Source organism: Saccopteryx bilineata, chromosome 4, assembly GCF_036850765.1.
Source record: "Saccopteryx bilineata isolate mSacBil1 chromosome 4, mSacBil1_pri_phased_curated, whole genome shotgun sequence".
NCBI lineage: Eukaryota > Metazoa > Chordata > Mammalia > Chiroptera > Emballonuridae > Saccopteryx > Saccopteryx bilineata.
In genome coordinates this window covers 260,956,926-260,974,849 of record NC_089493.1, presented here as the reverse complement: position 1 = coordinate 260,974,849, position 17,924 = coordinate 260,956,926, and positions in this window count along the sequence as shown.

Genomic DNA, 17,924 nt, shown 5'->3' with positions numbered 1-17,924 from the left:
AATAAAAATTAAAAAAAAACAAAAACAACTTTACTTCCCATATCATTCTGTCAGACAGTGATGTGTTGATGAAACTGAAAGTAACTCTTGTACAAAGATTTATCTTTCTTGATGGGCATATAACATTTTCACTTTAAAATATTTAGTAGGGCCCTGGCCAGTTGGCTCAGTGGTAGAGCGTCGGCCTGGCGTGTAGGAGTCCCGGGTTTGATTCCTGGCCAGGGCACACAGGAGAAGCGCCCATCTACTTCTCCACCCCTCCTCCTCTCCTTCCTCTCTCTCTCTTCCCCTCCCACAGCCAAGGCTCCATTGGAACAAAGATGGCCCGGGCGCTGAGGATGGCTCTATGGCCTCTGCCTCAGCCGCTAGAATGGTTCTGGATGCAACAGAGCAACAGCCCAGATGGGCAGAGCATCGCCCCCTGGTAGGCATGCCGGGTGGATCCCGGTCGGGCGCATGCAGGAGTCTGTCTGACTGCCTCCTTGTTTCCAACTTCAGAAAAATACAAAAAAAAAATTAGTAGGCAACTTATAGTAATAATTATAATTATGTGCTGAACATGTAACAGACACTAGGTTAACTGCTTCTCATTTATTCCTCACTACTATGTGGGAGGTATTAGTTTTCTAGAAAGATGAGAAATTGAGGCTCATAAAGTAAAAGTAATTTGCCTAGGTTTCACAGATAGAAATTAGTAGAATCTGGCTTTAAACTAAAATTTGACTGACCCTAACACTACATTCTTACCCACACACTACATTTTCCTGCTCCACTTAAAAGCATTTGTACTAGATACAGTCAGACATACACGAATAAGACATTGTGCCCTGTATAAAAGTAAAATCTTTTTGTAAGGCAAAACACAGTAACAGGAAAAATAACTTTGCTTTAGATGAAGAACTTAACCTTACTGAGCCTTATTATCCTTACTTATAAAATGAGAATACCAATTTCCAATGCATAAGTTTGTTGTTAGGATATAATGAGAATATATCTAAATTTAAAAAGATGTTCAAAGCCTATAAGCAGTGTTATTCTCACCCTGGGTACTTCTATTTGGCCAGCTCAAGCAGGTATAGAGCTTCTTCCTGTCACTTTAATAAATGCCGAAGGCTCTTCTTTAGCTTTCTGGTTATGCTGAGAAACACCCTCTAGAAATTATCTTATGGAAAAGCTGGACTATGGCAGAGAAATGACTCCAGGTGCTAAGTGGATGATCACCTCTAGGAAAAAAGGAAATAGAAGAGTGGTAAATTGGTGAGGTTGTTGGTCCAAAAGGATTTCACTCACATGAAGACATGACAGGCACTTGACTGATAACCACCCTTTCCTTTTGATCCTGAATTCTCCCATGATGCCTCTGTCTTCCATCTTGGCCCACTCTCCTCATCCCCTGGGCAAGGACTGTAACTTTAAAAACTGTTCCCAGTTTGTGACCCTAAACACAAAGATTACCTTCACCCTGTCTTCTGTCTCCACCTTTTTCTGTCACCTGCCCAATCCCATTTATTCTCTACTTTTCTCTCTCTTTCCTTTTATTCTCATATAATTATTCTCAATGGCCCAACAGAATGGCCTGAATAACTCCTTAAAACATGGGCTCAAATGGTTACTACCAGGAAATTAGTTCTTTTTCTCATATCCTACCATACTTTCTAATGCTCTTTCCATTTATCTCATTCTACTCCATCTATCCCTCAGGTATAACCCAACTGTCATCTATCTGAAATTGTCCCATGTCTACAGAAGCAGTAAAAAACTTCTTCCGCTATTAGGATCTAATAGCCTTTTGAATAAAATATCACCTCAGGCCTGACCACGTGGTGGTGCAGTAGATAGAGCACTGGACTGGGATGCGGAGGACCCAGGTTCGAGACCCCGAGGTCGCCAGCTTGAGCGTGGGCTCATCTGGTTTGAGCAAAGCTCACCAGCTTGGACCCAAGGTCGCTGGCTCAAGCAAGGGGTTACTCCATCTGCTGAAGGTCTACGGTCAAGGCATATATGAGAAAGTAATCAATGAACAACTAAGGTGTCGCAATGAAAAACTGATGATTGATGCTTCTCATCTCTCTCCGTTCCTATCTATCTATCTATCCCTCTCTCTGACTCTCTCTGTCTCTGAAAAAAATATATATATATTATCTCTGTGTCAACAGGGTCTGCAGGATGATAGCTAGAAGTTCTCCTTCTTTATTATTGCTTTCTTGTTCCTACACTGATTGGTCTCAGAGAAAGAGCAGATAGGCATGCAAATAGGAAAGTTAAGAGTTCCAATTGAAAATTTTGTTTATGATTCTCTAGAAAGTAAAAATCAGCAGTAAGAGAAATAAACAGGTAAATAAATTATGAAATATTTATTTATTCATGCTCTAAAATATGACAGTAGGGAGATATTAAGTAAAATATAAGTAGAATGTATATTTAAGTAGAATATATAGGGAGAATATATATATTACAGATATAATATATATAATATATATAAATACAATATAGAGAGGGAGAAAGAGGAAGAAATAGATTTAAAGTTACCTTACATATTATTAAGTAGAAAAAGCAATCGTAGAAAAATTTTTTGACAGTTTAAATAATATAATTTTAAAAATACAGATAGGTACAAGGGGCAGAACAATGAAAATATCTGAATAATTCTCTATGAATTTAAGTTAGTTAGAGTATAAAAAGAATTTGAGGCACACAATGTATAAAGGTGCAATTTTGTGACATCAATAACTGAAAGGGTCCAGGTAGAGCTGTAAAGGAGCAGAGCTTTTATACATTATTGAAGTTAAGCTTATAAAAATTCAAATTAAATTATTGTAACTTCAGGGTATCAGATTTAATGCCCATTATAATCACAAACAAATAGTTACAGAATATACACCTGCCCTGGCAGGTTGGCTTTGCGGTCAAGTATCGGCCTGGTATGTGGAATTCCGGGGTTCAATTCCCACTCAGGGCACATAGGGAAGTGACAATCTGCTTCCCCACCCCTCCTCGCTCCCTTCTCAGTCTCTCTGTTTCTCTCTATCTCTCCTCCCCTCCCGCAGCCATGGTTAAAATGGTTGGAGCAATTTGGCCCCAGGTGCTGAGGATGGCTCCATGGCCTCACGTCAGGTGCTGAAATAGCTTGGTTGCCAAGTTGTGGAGCAGCAGCCCCAGATGGGCAGAGCATCACCCAGTAGTTGGTTTGCTGGGCGGAGCCTGGTTGGGGTGCATGTGGGAGTCTGTCTCTGCCTCCCTGCCTCCTGCCTTCCAGTTAAAAAAAAAGAATACACACCATAAAATGAGATAGAAATTTAAACGTTTCACTCCAAAAAAGTCAACTAAAAGAAGATAGTAATGCAGAAAATTAGAAACAAAAAAGCAATAAGACATATGGAATATAAAGAAAAAAAATGGAATAATTAAGCCCCTTTAAATCAGTAATTACTTTAAATATAAACAAATTTAATTTTCCAATCATAAGAAATAGGGAGAGTAATGGCGGAGTAGGAAGCGATACCGATAAATCTCCCCCAAACCTCAACAAGATCTTCAACCAGAAACAGAAAAACCTATCCTTGGAGCCTCCAGATGTTTCGCAATACACCCAAAGGTATGATCGAGCGAAAAATTGGCTAAATATATAACCAAACCCCGAAGGAAATAGGGAGTAAGAAATGCTCCGCCTTCCTCACTAACCTAAGCAGGGCGATTTTCACTGGAAACTGAGAATATAGAAACTAAGGCAGGCAAAGGGGGTGAATAGATCCAGGCCACGGCACAAACGGCCGAACCAGGCTGTGGCACGGAGATCCAAGCCAAGGAAAAACTGTTCCTGTGACAACCTGGGCAATACAGCTAATAATCGCGCCAAACCCAGACAAAGAAAGACAAGCGGAGCGGCCATTTTACCTGATCCCCTGGTAGGCGCATAGTGGGCGAAAGATTCCTTCCAAAGCCCCCAGAGGGTGCGCCCGTGTTACTCCACAGAGAGGCAGAGTCAGAGGCCTTTGTGTGGGCCGAAAGCCTCCGGGCTGCCCCAGCACCCGGGGAGAGCCGCACACGGGGAGGAAGCAGGAAGCGAGAGCTAATTCCAACACTGGAACTTTTCAGTGCGGGCGGGAGGTTTCACTCAGAGGGCGAGACTCCGGCCTCACATCCTGGTCTGCGTGCACGGAGAGTGGGAAGGAGACTCCTCCCAGCACCTCCGGAGTGGGAGCCTGTGTTGTCCCACGGAGGGGCAGAGTCGGGGGCCTTTGTGTGGGCCGAGGGCGGAGTCATGGGCTGCCCCAGTGCCTTGAAAGAGCGGCACACGGGGACGAGTGAGAGCCAATCCCAACATTGGAACTTTTCAGTGCGGGCGGGGGGTTTCACTCAGAGGGCGAGACTTCCGGTCTAACATCCTGGTCTGAGCGCACAGACCCGCCCGTGTTACCGGACAGAGTGACAGAGCCAGAGGTCTTTGAGTAGGCGAAAGCCCCGGCTGATTATGCTAGCAGCTCTGACTGACTGAGCCTTACCCACAGCCCTGTGCTGAGTGGAAATAAGAGTGGGGAGTTGCCAGCTCTTTGAGCCTCTTACTATCCAGGCAGAGGCAGCAGCAACTCCATAGCTGGATTCTCAGGCTGCTGGTTGAGGAAGGAAAGACTAGGAGAGAGGCTCCTGGAACACGGACTCTATCACTGTCGGAGCCTATAAACGCTAATGAGCCTCGACTGCCAACGAGACTGAAGCACAATACATGACATTGCCATAGAGACTTATCAACTGCAAACCTCTACCTGAACGTGCCAAAGGGGCAGAACCCGGGGTACAGAGTCACTGACCAGGAAGAGGGAGAGAAAAGAAAAAGCAAGAAGATAACCTCTCAAAATCAGAATAATCTGCAGACTTTATAACCCATCCCATTTTATTATATTTGTTCGTTTGTTTCTCTTATCTTCATCCTTGATTTTTTTTCTTTTTTCTTTTTTTTTTTCCTTCTCCAATTTGGTCGTTTAACTCCCTACCGGTCTTACTCTCTCCTCTCCTTGAACTACACTACCCATAAGTGTTACATCTCCCATTATCTTTTCTTTCCTTTTCCTTTCTCTCTATGAGGGTTGCACTCCAAAACCCTTAACTCTCTCTCTCTCTCTCCTCTTTTTTCTTTTTCTTCTTTTAGTGGTTCCCTCTTTTTTTTTTCTCTCTCTCTTCTTTTCTCCCTCTATATTAGTTTCTTCCTTTTTCCTTTACGTCTCCTCTCATTCAAACCTCAATAACAAACAAATTATTTTATCTGAGACTCAAACTTATGTTTGTGGCATTTTGGGGGGGTTTTACTTCACCTTTTTAACTCACTAGCAGTGCTCCCATCCCTGGCTCTCCATTTTATCAAGCTCTTGTTCCACTAAATACAATAGTAATTTTTTAATTTGTCCCCCCATTTTCCTGTTTCCCTCTTACTCCTCTCATCATAACTCTTAGTCAACCAACACCTAAACGCAAATCATTTTATTCTTGATCCAAATTTTTTCATTATTTGCTTTTTGTGGGTCCATACCCCCCTTTTTTAATTTATTTTTTTTCTTGCCCCTTTATTACTTTTCCCCAATTCAGGCCTTCCATTACAGGCATTGTTTGTTCTATTAAATACAATATAATTCACAGTTCACCACAAGATTTTCTCAAGAAAGAGGGGAGAGGAGAGGAGAAAAAAAAAGGAGGGGGGAAATAATTTCCTTTTTTTAAAATTTTTATTTTATTTTATTTTTCTTTATTTCATTATTAATTTTTTTTAAAAAAACAACTTTTTTCAATTTTTTATTTTTTTAACTTTTTATTTTTTATTAAATCTCATTAATACTATCAACAAAACCACCCTCAGATGCCATTAAGGAAGAGAAAATAGAATATCATGGATACAAAAGAAAGAGAGGTAACACAGCTAGATGAGGAAAAATCTATGGAGAAAAAATTTAATATATTGGAAACCTTGGAGCTAAATGACAGAGAATTCAAGATAGAAATCCTAAAAATCCTCCGAGATATACAAGAAAACACAGAAAGGCAATTTAGGGAGCTCAGAAAACAACTCAATGAACACAAATAATATATGTCCAAGGAAATTGAAACTATAAAAACAAATCAAACAGAGATGAAAAACTCAATTCACGAGCTGAAAAACAAGGTAACAAGCTTAGCTAATAGAACAGGACAGATAGAAGAGAGGATTAGTGAAATAGAAGACAAGCAACTTGAGGCACAACAGAGAGAAGAAGAAAGAGACTCAAAAATTTAAAAAAATGAGATAGCCCTACAAGAATTATCTGACTCCATCAGAAAGAATAACATAAGAATAATAGGTATATCAGAGGGAGAAGAGAGAGAAAATGGAATGGAGAACATACTCAAACAAATAATAGATGAGAACTTCCCAAGCCTGTGGAAAGAACTAAAGCCTCAAATTCATGAAGCAAACAGAACTCCAAGTTTTCTTAACCCCAACAAACCTACTCCAAGGCACATCATAATGAAATTGGCACAAACCAATGGCAAAGAAAAAATTCTCAAGGCAGCCAGGGAAAAGAAGAATACAACATATAAAGGAAGGCCCATTAGATTATCATCAGATTTCTCAGCAGAAACTCTACAAGCTAGAAGAGAGTGGACCCCAATATTTAAAGTCCTGAAAGAGAGGAACTTTCAGCCACGAATACTATACCCATCAAAGCTATCCTTCAAATATGAAGGAGAAATAAAGACATTCACAGATACAGAAAAGATGAGGGAATTTATCATCAGAAAACCTCCACTCCTGGAATTACTAAAAGGGGTTCTCCAATCAGATACAAAGAACAAAAAAAATAAAACCACAAGTAAAAGCTCCAAGAAGAACACAATAAAACCAAATTTAAACTGTGACAACAACAAAAAGAAAGGGTGGAGAGAATGGAGATTAACAGTAGCAAAGGACGATGGAGTGCAAAAGTACTCACAAAATAGTGCGCTACAATGAACAGGGTAGGAACCCTTTTCATTACCTAAAGGTAACCACCATTGAAAAAACCACCACAGAAGCACATGAGATAAAAAAGATAGCAACAGTGGAAAGATGTATGAAATACAACCAAATAAAAACAAAAGATAAAAAAATGAAAGAGAAGGATCAAACAAGACACAAAACTAACAGAAAGCAAGATATAAAATGGCAATAGGGAACTCACAAGTGTCAATAATTACACTAAATGTAAATGGATTAAACTCACTAATAAAAAGACACAGAGTAGCAGAATGGATTAAAAAAGAAAATCCAACTGTATGCTGCCTACAGGAAACTCATCTAAGTAACAAGGATAAAAACAAACTCAAAGTGAAAGGCTGGAAAACAATACTCCAAGCAAATAACATCCAAAAAAAAGCAGGCATAGCAATACTCATATCGGATAATGCTGACTACAAGACAGGAATAGTACTCAGAGACAAAAATGGCCATTTCATAATGGCTAAGGGGACACTGAATCAAGAAGACATAACAATTCTTAATATATATGCACCAAACCAAGGAGCACCAAAATATATAAGACAGCTACTTATTGACCTTAAAACAAAAACTGACAAAAATACAATCATACTTGGAGACCTCAATACACCGCTGACGGCTCTAGATCGGTCATCCAAACAGAGAATCAACAAAGACATAGTGGCCTTAAACAAAACACTAGAGCACCTGAATATGATAGACATCTACAGGACATTTCATCCCAAAGTGACTGAGTATACATTTTTCTCCAGTGTATATGGATCATTCTCAAGAATTGACCATATGTTGGGCCACAAAAACAACATCAGCAAATTCAGAAAAATTGAAGTTGTACCAAGCATATTTTCTGATCATAAAGCCTTGAAACTAGAATTCAACTGCAAAAAGGAGGGAAAAAATCCCACAAAATGTGGAAACTAAACAACATACTTCTAAAAAATGAATGGGTCAAAGAAGATATAAGTGCAGAGATCAAAAGATATATACATACTAATGAAAATGACAATAAGACATATCAGAATCTATGGGATGCAGCAAAAGCAGTGATAAGAGGGAAGTTCATATCACTTCAGGCATTTATGAACAAACCAGAGAGAGCCCAAGTGAACCACTTAACTTCCCACTTTAAGGAGCTAGAAAAAGAAGAACAAAAACAACCCAAAACCAGCCGAAGAAAGGAGATAATAAAAATCAGAGCAGAAATAAATGAAATAGAGAACAGTAAAACTATAGAAAAAATTAATAGAACAAAGAGCTGGTTCTTTGAAAAGATCAATAAAATTGACAAACCCTTGGCAAGACTTACCAAGGAAAAAAGAGAAAGAATTCATATAAACAAAATCCAAAATGAAAGAGGAGAAATCACCATGGACACCGTAGATATACAAAGAATTATTGTAGAATACTATGAAAAACTTTATGCCACTAAATTCAACAATCTAGAAGAAATGGATAAATTCCTAGAACAATACAACCTTCCTAGACTGAGTCAAGAAGAAGCAGAAAGCCTAAACAGACCTATTAGTAGAGAAGAAATAGAAAAAACCATTAAAAACCTCTCCAAAAATAAAAGTCCAGGACCTGACGGCTATACCAGTGAATTTTATCAAACATTCAAAGACTTGGTTCCTATTCTACTGAAAGTCTTCCAAAAAATTGAAGAAGAAGCAATACTTCCAAACACATTTTATGAGGCCAACATAACCCTCATACCAAAACCAGGCAAGAATGGCACAAAAAAAGAAAACTACAGACCAATATCTCTAATGAATACAGATGCTAAAATACTAAACAAAATACTAGCAAATCGAATACAACAACATATTAAAAAAATAATACATCCCGATCAAGTGGGATTCATCCCAGAATCTCAAGGATGGTTCAACATACGTAAAACAGTTAACATAATACACCATATCAACAAAACAAAGAACAAAAACCACATGATCTTATCAATAGATGCAGAAAAGGCTTTCGATAAAATACAACACAATTTTATGTTTAAGACTCTCAACAAAATGGGTATAGAAGGAAAATATCTCAACATAATAAAGGCTATATATGATAAACCATCAGCTAACATCATATTAAATGGCACTAAACTGAAGGCTTTCCCCCTTAAATCAGGAACAAGACAGGGTTGTCCACTCTCTCCACTCTTATTTAATGTGGTACTAGAGGTTCTAGCCACAGCAATCAGACAAGACAGAGAAATAAAGGGCATCCATATCGGAAAAGAAGAAGTAAAGGTATCACTTTTTGCAGATGATATGATCCTAAACATCGAAAACCCCAAAGAATCCACAAAAAGACTACTAGAAACAATAAGCCAATACAGTAATTGTATTGTCGCAGGATACAAAATTAACATACAGACGTCAGTAGCCTTTCTATATGCCAACAATGAAACAATTGAGAATGAACTCAAAAGAATAATCCCCTTCACAAATGCAACAAAAATAATAAAATAGTTAGGAATAAACATAACAAAGAATGTAAAGGACTTATATAATGAAAACTATAAACCACTGTTAAGAGAAATTGAGAAAGATATAATGAGATGTAAGAATATTCCTTGTTCTTGGTTAGGAAGAATAAATATAATCAAGATGGCTATATTACCCAAAGCAATATACAAATTTAATGCAATTCCCATCAAACTTCCAATGACATTTTTTAAAGAAATAGAGCAAAAAATCATCAGATTTATATGGAATTATAAAAAACCCCAAATAGCCAAAGCAATCCTAAAGAAAAAGAATGAAGCTGGGGGCATTACAATACCTGACTTCAAACTCTATTATAGGGCCACAACAATCAAAATAGCATGGTATTGGCAGAAAAATAGACACTCAGACCAATGGAACAGAATAGAAAGTCCAGAAATAAAACCACATATATATAGTCAAATAATTTTTGATAAAGGGTTCAAAAACATACAATGGAGAAAAGAAAGCCTCTTCAATAAATGGTGCTGGGAAAACTGGAAAGTCACATGCAAAAGAATGAAACTGGACTACAGTCTCTCCCCCTGTACAAAAATTAACTCAAAATGGATCAAAGATCTAAACATAAGACCTGAAACAATAAAGTACATAGAAAAAGACATAGGTACTCAACTCATGGACCTGGGTTTTAAAGAGCATTTTATGAATTTGACTCCAATGGCAAGAGAAGTGAAGGCAAAAATTAATGAATGGGACTACATCAGACTAAGAAGTTTTTGCTCAGCAAGAGAAACTGATAACAAAATAAACAGTAAGCCAACTAAATGGGAAATGATATTTTCAAACAACAGCTCAGATAAGGGCCTAATATCCAAAATATACAAAGAACTCATAAAACTCAACAACAAACAAACAAACAATCCAATAAAGAAATGGGAAGAGGACATGAACAGACACTTCTCCCAGGAGGAAGTACAAATGGCCAACAGATATATGAAAAGATGCTCATCTTCTTTAGTTATTAGAGAAATGCAAATCAAAACTGCAATGAGATACCACCTCACACCTGTTCGATTAGCTATTATCAACAAGACAGGTAATAGCAAATGTTGGAGAGGCTGTGGAGAAAAAGGAACCCTCATACACTGTTGATGGGAATGTAAAGTAGTACAACCATTATGGAAGAAAGTATGGTGGTTCCTCAAAAAACTGAAAATAGAACTACCTTATGACCCAGCAATCCCTCTACTGTGTATATACCCCAAAAACTCAGAAACATTGATACGTAAAGACACATGCAGCCCCATGTTTATTGCAGCATTGTTCACAGTGGCCAGGACATGGAAACAACCAAAAAGACCGTCAATAGACGACTGGATAAAGAAGATGTGGCACATATACACTATGGAATACTATTCAGCCATAAGAAATGATGACATCGGAACATTTACAGCAAAATGGTGGGATCTTGATAACATGATACGAAGGGAAATAAGTAAATCATAGAAAACAAGGAACTGCATTATTCCATACGTAGGTGGGACATAAAAGTGAAACTAAGAGACATTGATAAGAGTGTGGTGGTTACGGGGGGAGGGGGGAAAGAGAGAGGGAAAGGGGGAGGGGGAGGGGCACAAAGAAAACTAGATAGAAGGTGACAGAGGACAATCTGACTTTGGGTGATGGGTATGCAACATAATTGAAAGACAAGATAACCTGGACTTGTTGATCTTTGAATATATGTAACCTGATTTATTGATGTCGCCCCATTAAAAAAATAAAATTATAATTAAAAAAAAAAGAAATAGGAAGAATAAATTTAAAAAAATGATCCAACTATATGCCATCTACAAGACTCATTTAGATCCAAAGATACAAATAAGTTGAAAGTGAAAGGATGGAAGCAGATATTGCACTCAAATAATAACCAAAAGATAGTAGGAGAGGTTAAACTAATATCAGAGAAAACAAAGTCTAAATCAAAAAAAGGTTTCAGCCTGACCAGGCAGTGGCCCAGTGAATAGAACATTGGACTAGGACACAGAGGACCCAGGTTTGAGACCCCGAGGTTGCTGGCTTAAGTGCAGGCTCACCAGCTTGAGAGTGGGGTTGCTAGCTTGAGTATGGAATCATACACATGACCCCATGGTCACTGGCTTGAGCCCAAGGTCACAGGCTTGGGCAAGGGGTCACTTGCTCTGCTGTAACCCCTCCTCCACCCTCCCCACCACACCCCGGTCAAGGCACATATGAGAAAGCAATCAATGAACAAGTAAGGAGCCACAACGAAGAATTGATGCTTCTCATCTCGCCCCCTTCCTGTCTGTCCTTGTCTGCCCCTCTCTCTGTCTCTCTCACTGTCTCTGTCACAAAAAAAAAAAGATTTCAAGAGATGTAGGAGGATATTATATGTTTTAAAAGTTTCAATACAGCAAGAAAATATAGCAATTGTAAACATTTACCATAACAAACCATCAAAATATAAATATATCAGTTCGACAGAATTAAAGGGAGAAACAGGCATTTCAAAACAAGAGTTGGAGACTTCAATACCTCACTCTCAACAGTAGATAGAACAACCGAACAGAAGATAAGTAAGGATAAAAAGGACCTGAACAACACAACAAACCAGCTAGATCTCTCAGACACATAAAGAATAGTATATCCAACAACAACAGAACACACGTGGGACATTTTTCAATACAAACCATATGTTAAACCTTAAATTAAGTCTCAATATTAAAAAAAAAATAGGTATCATACAAAAACTCTTCTATGACCACAATGGGGTGACGTTAGAAATCAATAACAAAAGGAAAAGTGGAAAATATACAAAATTGTGTAAATTAAACAAAGCACTTTATTTATTTGGGCTTATTTATTTTCAAAATTTTACTGGGCTAACAGTTAATAACATCATATAAAGTTCAGGTGTATAATAATAATACAGCGGGTCCTCAGGTTATGACACAGTTTTGTTCCTACGACAGTGACATAACCCAAATTTTGGTGTAAAATGAAACACACCCTAGCCTAAGTCACTTACCTATCCTAACACAGTGGTAAAATCATAATCTAGAACAGAGGTAGTCAACCTTTTTATATCTACTGCCCACTTTTGTATCTTTGTTAGTAGTAAAATTTTCTAACCGCCCACTGGGTCCACAGTAATGGTGATTTATAAAGTAGGGAATTAACTTGACTTTATAAAATTTATAAAGCAGAGTTATAGCAAGTTAAAGCATATAATAATAATTTCTTACCAAGTATTTATGTCAGATTTTCGCTAAGTTTGGCAGAATAAATCTTTATAAAACAACTTACTATAGTTTAATCTATCTTTTTATTTATACTTTGGTTGCTCTGCTACCACCCACCATGAAAGCTGGAATGCCCACTAGTGGACGGTAGGGACAGGTTGACTACCACTGATCTAGAACATAAAAACACAACTAAGCCACAAAAAAAGGGAAAGGACATAAACATTCTTTACTGTACACTGTACTGCATATTCTTCTATGTGTGCAACCTAACTAGTTTGCCCACGTAGTCTGTAAGTACAATGCTAACAGCGTAAGCCAAAACACTCATATCTCAATTTTTTTTAAAGTTTTTATGGGAGTGAGTGCTATAATTTCAAAACGTCGTATGTTGAGACTATTGTAACCTGAGGACCCCCAGTACATAATCTGTACACTGAAGTCTGTGCTCACCACCCAAAGTCTAGTCTCCTGTCACCATATATTTATCACCGTTTACTCTCTTAATCTTCCCCACACCTCCCTTCTCTTCTGGTAACCATTATTCTGTTTTCTGTATCTATGAGTTCGTTTGTTAAAAACACACTTTTAAATAACCAACAGATCAAAGAAAATTAGAAAATATTTAGAGTCAAATGAAAACAAAAACACAACATACCAAAACTTACATAATGAAGTGAAAGGGATGCCAAGGGAAATTTATAACTATAGACACTTATATTAAAAAACAAGAAAAATTTCAAACCAACAGCCTAACTTTATAACTTAAGGAACTAGAAATAAGAAAACAAACTTGAAACCTAGCAGAAAAAATGAAATAAAGATTAAAGCAGAGATAAATAAAATGAAGAACAGAAAAACCATAAAGAAAAATAAATAAAACCAAAAGTTAGTTCCTTAAAAAGATCAACAAATGTTTAGTCAGATGGGCTAAGAGAAAAGAAAATATCAAAAATATTAAAATCAGAAATGAAAACGAGACCATTACTATTGATTCTACTGAAATAAAAAGCATGATGAGAGAGTCCTATAAACTATTGTATACCAACAAATTGGGTTTTAGAATTAATGGACAAATTCCTAGAAACACAAAATCTACCAATACAAAATTGCAAAGAAACAGGAAATATAAATAGATCTATAATTAGTAAAGAGATTGAGTCAGTAGTGAAAAATCTCACAACAAAGAGAAGTCCTGGACCTGGTGGGTTCACTAGTGAGTTTTATCAAACACCTAAAGAAGAACTAACACCGATCCTTCTCAAAATTAAAAATATATTTTAAGATGGAACACATCCTAACTCATTTTTTTGTGTGACAGAGACAGAGAGAGAGACAGAGAGAGGGACAGATAGAGACAGACAGACAGGAAGGGAAAGAAATGAGAAACATCAATTCTTTGTTGCGGCTCCTTAGTTGTTCATTGATTGCTTTCTCATATGTACCTTGACTAGGGGGCTACAGCAGACTGAGTGAACCCTTGCTCAACCTTGTGACCTTGGGCTCAAGCTGGTGAGCCCATGCTCAAGCTGGATGAGCCTGTGCTCAAGCTGGTGACCTCAGAGTTTTGAACCTGGGTCCTCTGCATCCCAGTCCAACCCTTTATTCCCTGTGCCACTGCCTGGTCAGGCCTAACTCATTTTTTTTTAAGGATACCATTTCCCTTATATCAAAGCCAGACAAAGACACTACAAGAAAATTGCAGACTAATATCCCTAATGAACATTGAGGAAAAAACCCTCAACTGAATTAATCAGCATATTAAAAGGATTATTCATCATGACCAAGTGACATACATACCTAAAATGCAAGGATAGTTCAATATACAGAATTTGATCAATATTATATACCACATTAACACAATTAAAGGAAAAAGCCACATGATCATCTCAATTGATGTTGAAAAAACACTTGGCAAATTTTAACACCATTTCATGATTAAAAATACCCAACAAACTAGAAATAAAGAAAAACTGCCTCAATATAGATGAAAATTCTACAGCAAATATCATACTCAATGGTAAAAGACTGAATGCTTTATTCATAAGATCAGAAACAAGGAAACGATACCTATTTTTGCCACTTCTTTTTCCAACATAGTATTAAAGTATAAGTCAGAGTAATACAACAGGAGAAAGAAATAAAAGGTATCAAATTGGAAAGGAAGAAGTAAACTTATCTTTATTTGCAGATATGATTTTATAGTAAAAATTCCTAAAAGTTCTTCAAAAATATTGTTAGAACAATAAATGAATTCAGCAAAGTATCAGGATCCAAGTCAACATACAAAAATCAGTGACATTTTATACACTACAATGAACAACCCAAGAAGGAAATTAAGAAATCAATTCTATTTAAAATAACACTAGCCTGGCTGGTTGGCTCAGTGGTAGAGCATCGGCCCAGTGTGTAGATGTCCCAGGTTCGATTCCCGGCCAGGGCACACAGGAGAGGCGCCCATCTGCTTCTCCACCCCTCCCCCTCTGCTTTCTCTCTGTCTCTCTCTTCTCCTCCTGCAGCCAAGGTTCCATTGGAGCAAAGTTTGCCCAGGTGCTGAGGATGGCTCCATGGCTTCTGCCTCAGGTGCTAGGATGGCTCTGGTTGCAATGGAGTAGTGCCCCAGATGGGCAGAGCATCACTCCCTAGTGGGCTTGCTGGGTGGATCCCAGTCAGGCGCATGCAGGAGTCTATCTCTCTGCCTCCTTGCTTCACACTTCAGAAAAATGCAAAATAATGATAATAATAATAATAATAATAATAAATAGCACTAATAAGAATAAAAGATTTGGAAATTACCTTAATCAAGGAGATCAAAGACTTACAAATAAAAACTACAAAATATTGCTGAAAAAAATTTTTTTAAGTAAATAGAAACATATCAGTGTTCATGGATTGAAAGACTTAATATTGTTAAGATGTCAGTACTACCCAAAGCAATCGTCTGATTCAATGCAATCCCTACCAAAATCCCAATGAAGCATTTTTCAGAAGTAGAAAAATCCATCTTAAAATTCATATGGAATCTCAAGAGACCCTGAATAGCCAAAAAATCTTGAAGAACAAAAAAACTGAAGAACTCACACTTCCTTATTTTAAAACTTATTACGAAAGTATAGTAATCAAAGTAGCATGGTACTGGCATAATAATGACTATACAGACAAATGGAATAGAAAAGAAAGTCCAGATGCCTGACCAGGCGGTGATGCAGTAGATAGAGCATTGGACTGGGATGTGGAGGACCCAGATTCAAAACTCCAAGATTGCAGGCTGAGTACGGGTTTACCAGCTTGAGTGTGGATTCACCAGCTTGAGCGCAGTGTCACTGGCTTGAACATGGGATCAGAGACATAACCCCATGGTTGGTAGCTTGAGCCCAAGGTCTCTGTCTTGAGCAATGGTCACTCGCTCTGCTTTAGCCCTCTGCTCAAGGTACATATGAGAAAACAATCAATGAACAACTAAGGTACTGCAACGAAGAGTTGATGCTTCTCATCTGTCTCCTTTCCTGTCAGTTTGTCCCTATCTGTCTCTCTCTCTGACTCTCTGACTCTCTCTCCCTGTCTCAGTAAAAAAAAAAAGGAATCCCAGAAATAGACCTTCAGATTTATGGAAAAATAATTTTTTTTTAAGACAGAGAGAGAGAGAGAGAAGAGGAGAGAGTTGAGAAGCATCAATTCATTATTGCTTCACTTGTTCATTGACTATTTCTCATATGCGCCTTGTCTGGGGACTCAGGCCAAGCCAGTGACCCCTTTCTCAAGCCAGCAACATTGGGCTCAAGCCAGAGACTTTGGGATCATGTTGATGATCCCGTGCTCAATCTGGCCACCCTGTGCTCAAGCCAGACATCTCAGGGTTTTGAACCAGGCACCTCAGCATTCCAGGTCAATGCTCTATCCACTGTACCACCACCAGTCTGGCAGGAATACAATTTTTGACAAGAGTGCCAAGTCCATTCAATGAAAAAAGGGCAATCTTTTCAACAAATGCTTCTGGGAACACTGGATATCCACATGTAAAATAATGAATCTGACCCCTTAATACCCACATACAAAAATTAACTCAAAACTAATCAAAACCTTAAATTTAAAACCTAAAGGTATAAATCTCATAGAAGAAAACAGAATGGCAAATCATCATGTCATGTAATTTGGCAATGATTTCTTCCATATGACACCAAAGGCATGGGCAACTAAATAAAAAAGAGATAAATAGAACTTCATGAATATTTTAAGACTTTGTATATTAAAAGTAAAAAGGAAAACCCCTGGAATATGAGAAATATATTTTTACATCATATATCTGATAATAAACTGATACCTAGAATATATAGATAACTCTTAAAATTCAAAAATAAAACAAATAACCTTATTAAAAAGTGGGCAAAGGACTTAAATAGACATTTCTCCAAAAAAGATATACAAATGATCATGAAAAGATGCTCAACATGACTAATTATTAGGGAAATCAAAATCAAAATCATAGTGTGATACCATCTCACATGTATTAGGACTATCAAAACCCCCCACAAAAGAAACAGAAAGTAGTAAGTGTTGATGAGGACACATAAAAATTGTAATTCTCAGGCACTGTTCAGGGGATGTAAAATGATAGAGCCACTGCGGAAAACAGTATGGCAGTTCCGCAAAAATTAAACATAGAATTACCCCTATGATCCAGCAATTCCACTTCTGGGTATATACCCAATGCACTGAGAGCAGGGCCTTGAACAGATATTTGTACACCCATGTTTTATAGCAGCAGTATTCACAAGAGCTAAAACATGTAAGCAAGCCAAATGTTCATCAATATATGAAAGGATAAATAAAATGTAATATATGGATAAAATAAAATATTGTTCAGCCTTTTTTTTTTAATAATTTTATTTTTTTAATGGGGTGACATCAATAAATCAGGATACATATATTCAAAGATAACAAGTCCAGGTTATCTTGCGTTCAATTATGTTGCATACCCACCACCCAAAGTCAGATTGTCCTCTGTTACCTTCTATCTTGTTTTCTTTGTGCCCCTCCCCACCCCCTTTCCCTCTCCCATTCCCCCCTCCCCCCCATAACCACCACACTCTTATCAATGTCTCTTAGTTTCACTTTTATGTCCCACCTACGTATGGAATAATGCAGTTCCTTGTTTTTTCTGATTTACTTATTTCGCTTCGTATCATGTTATCAAGATCCAACCATTTTGCTGTA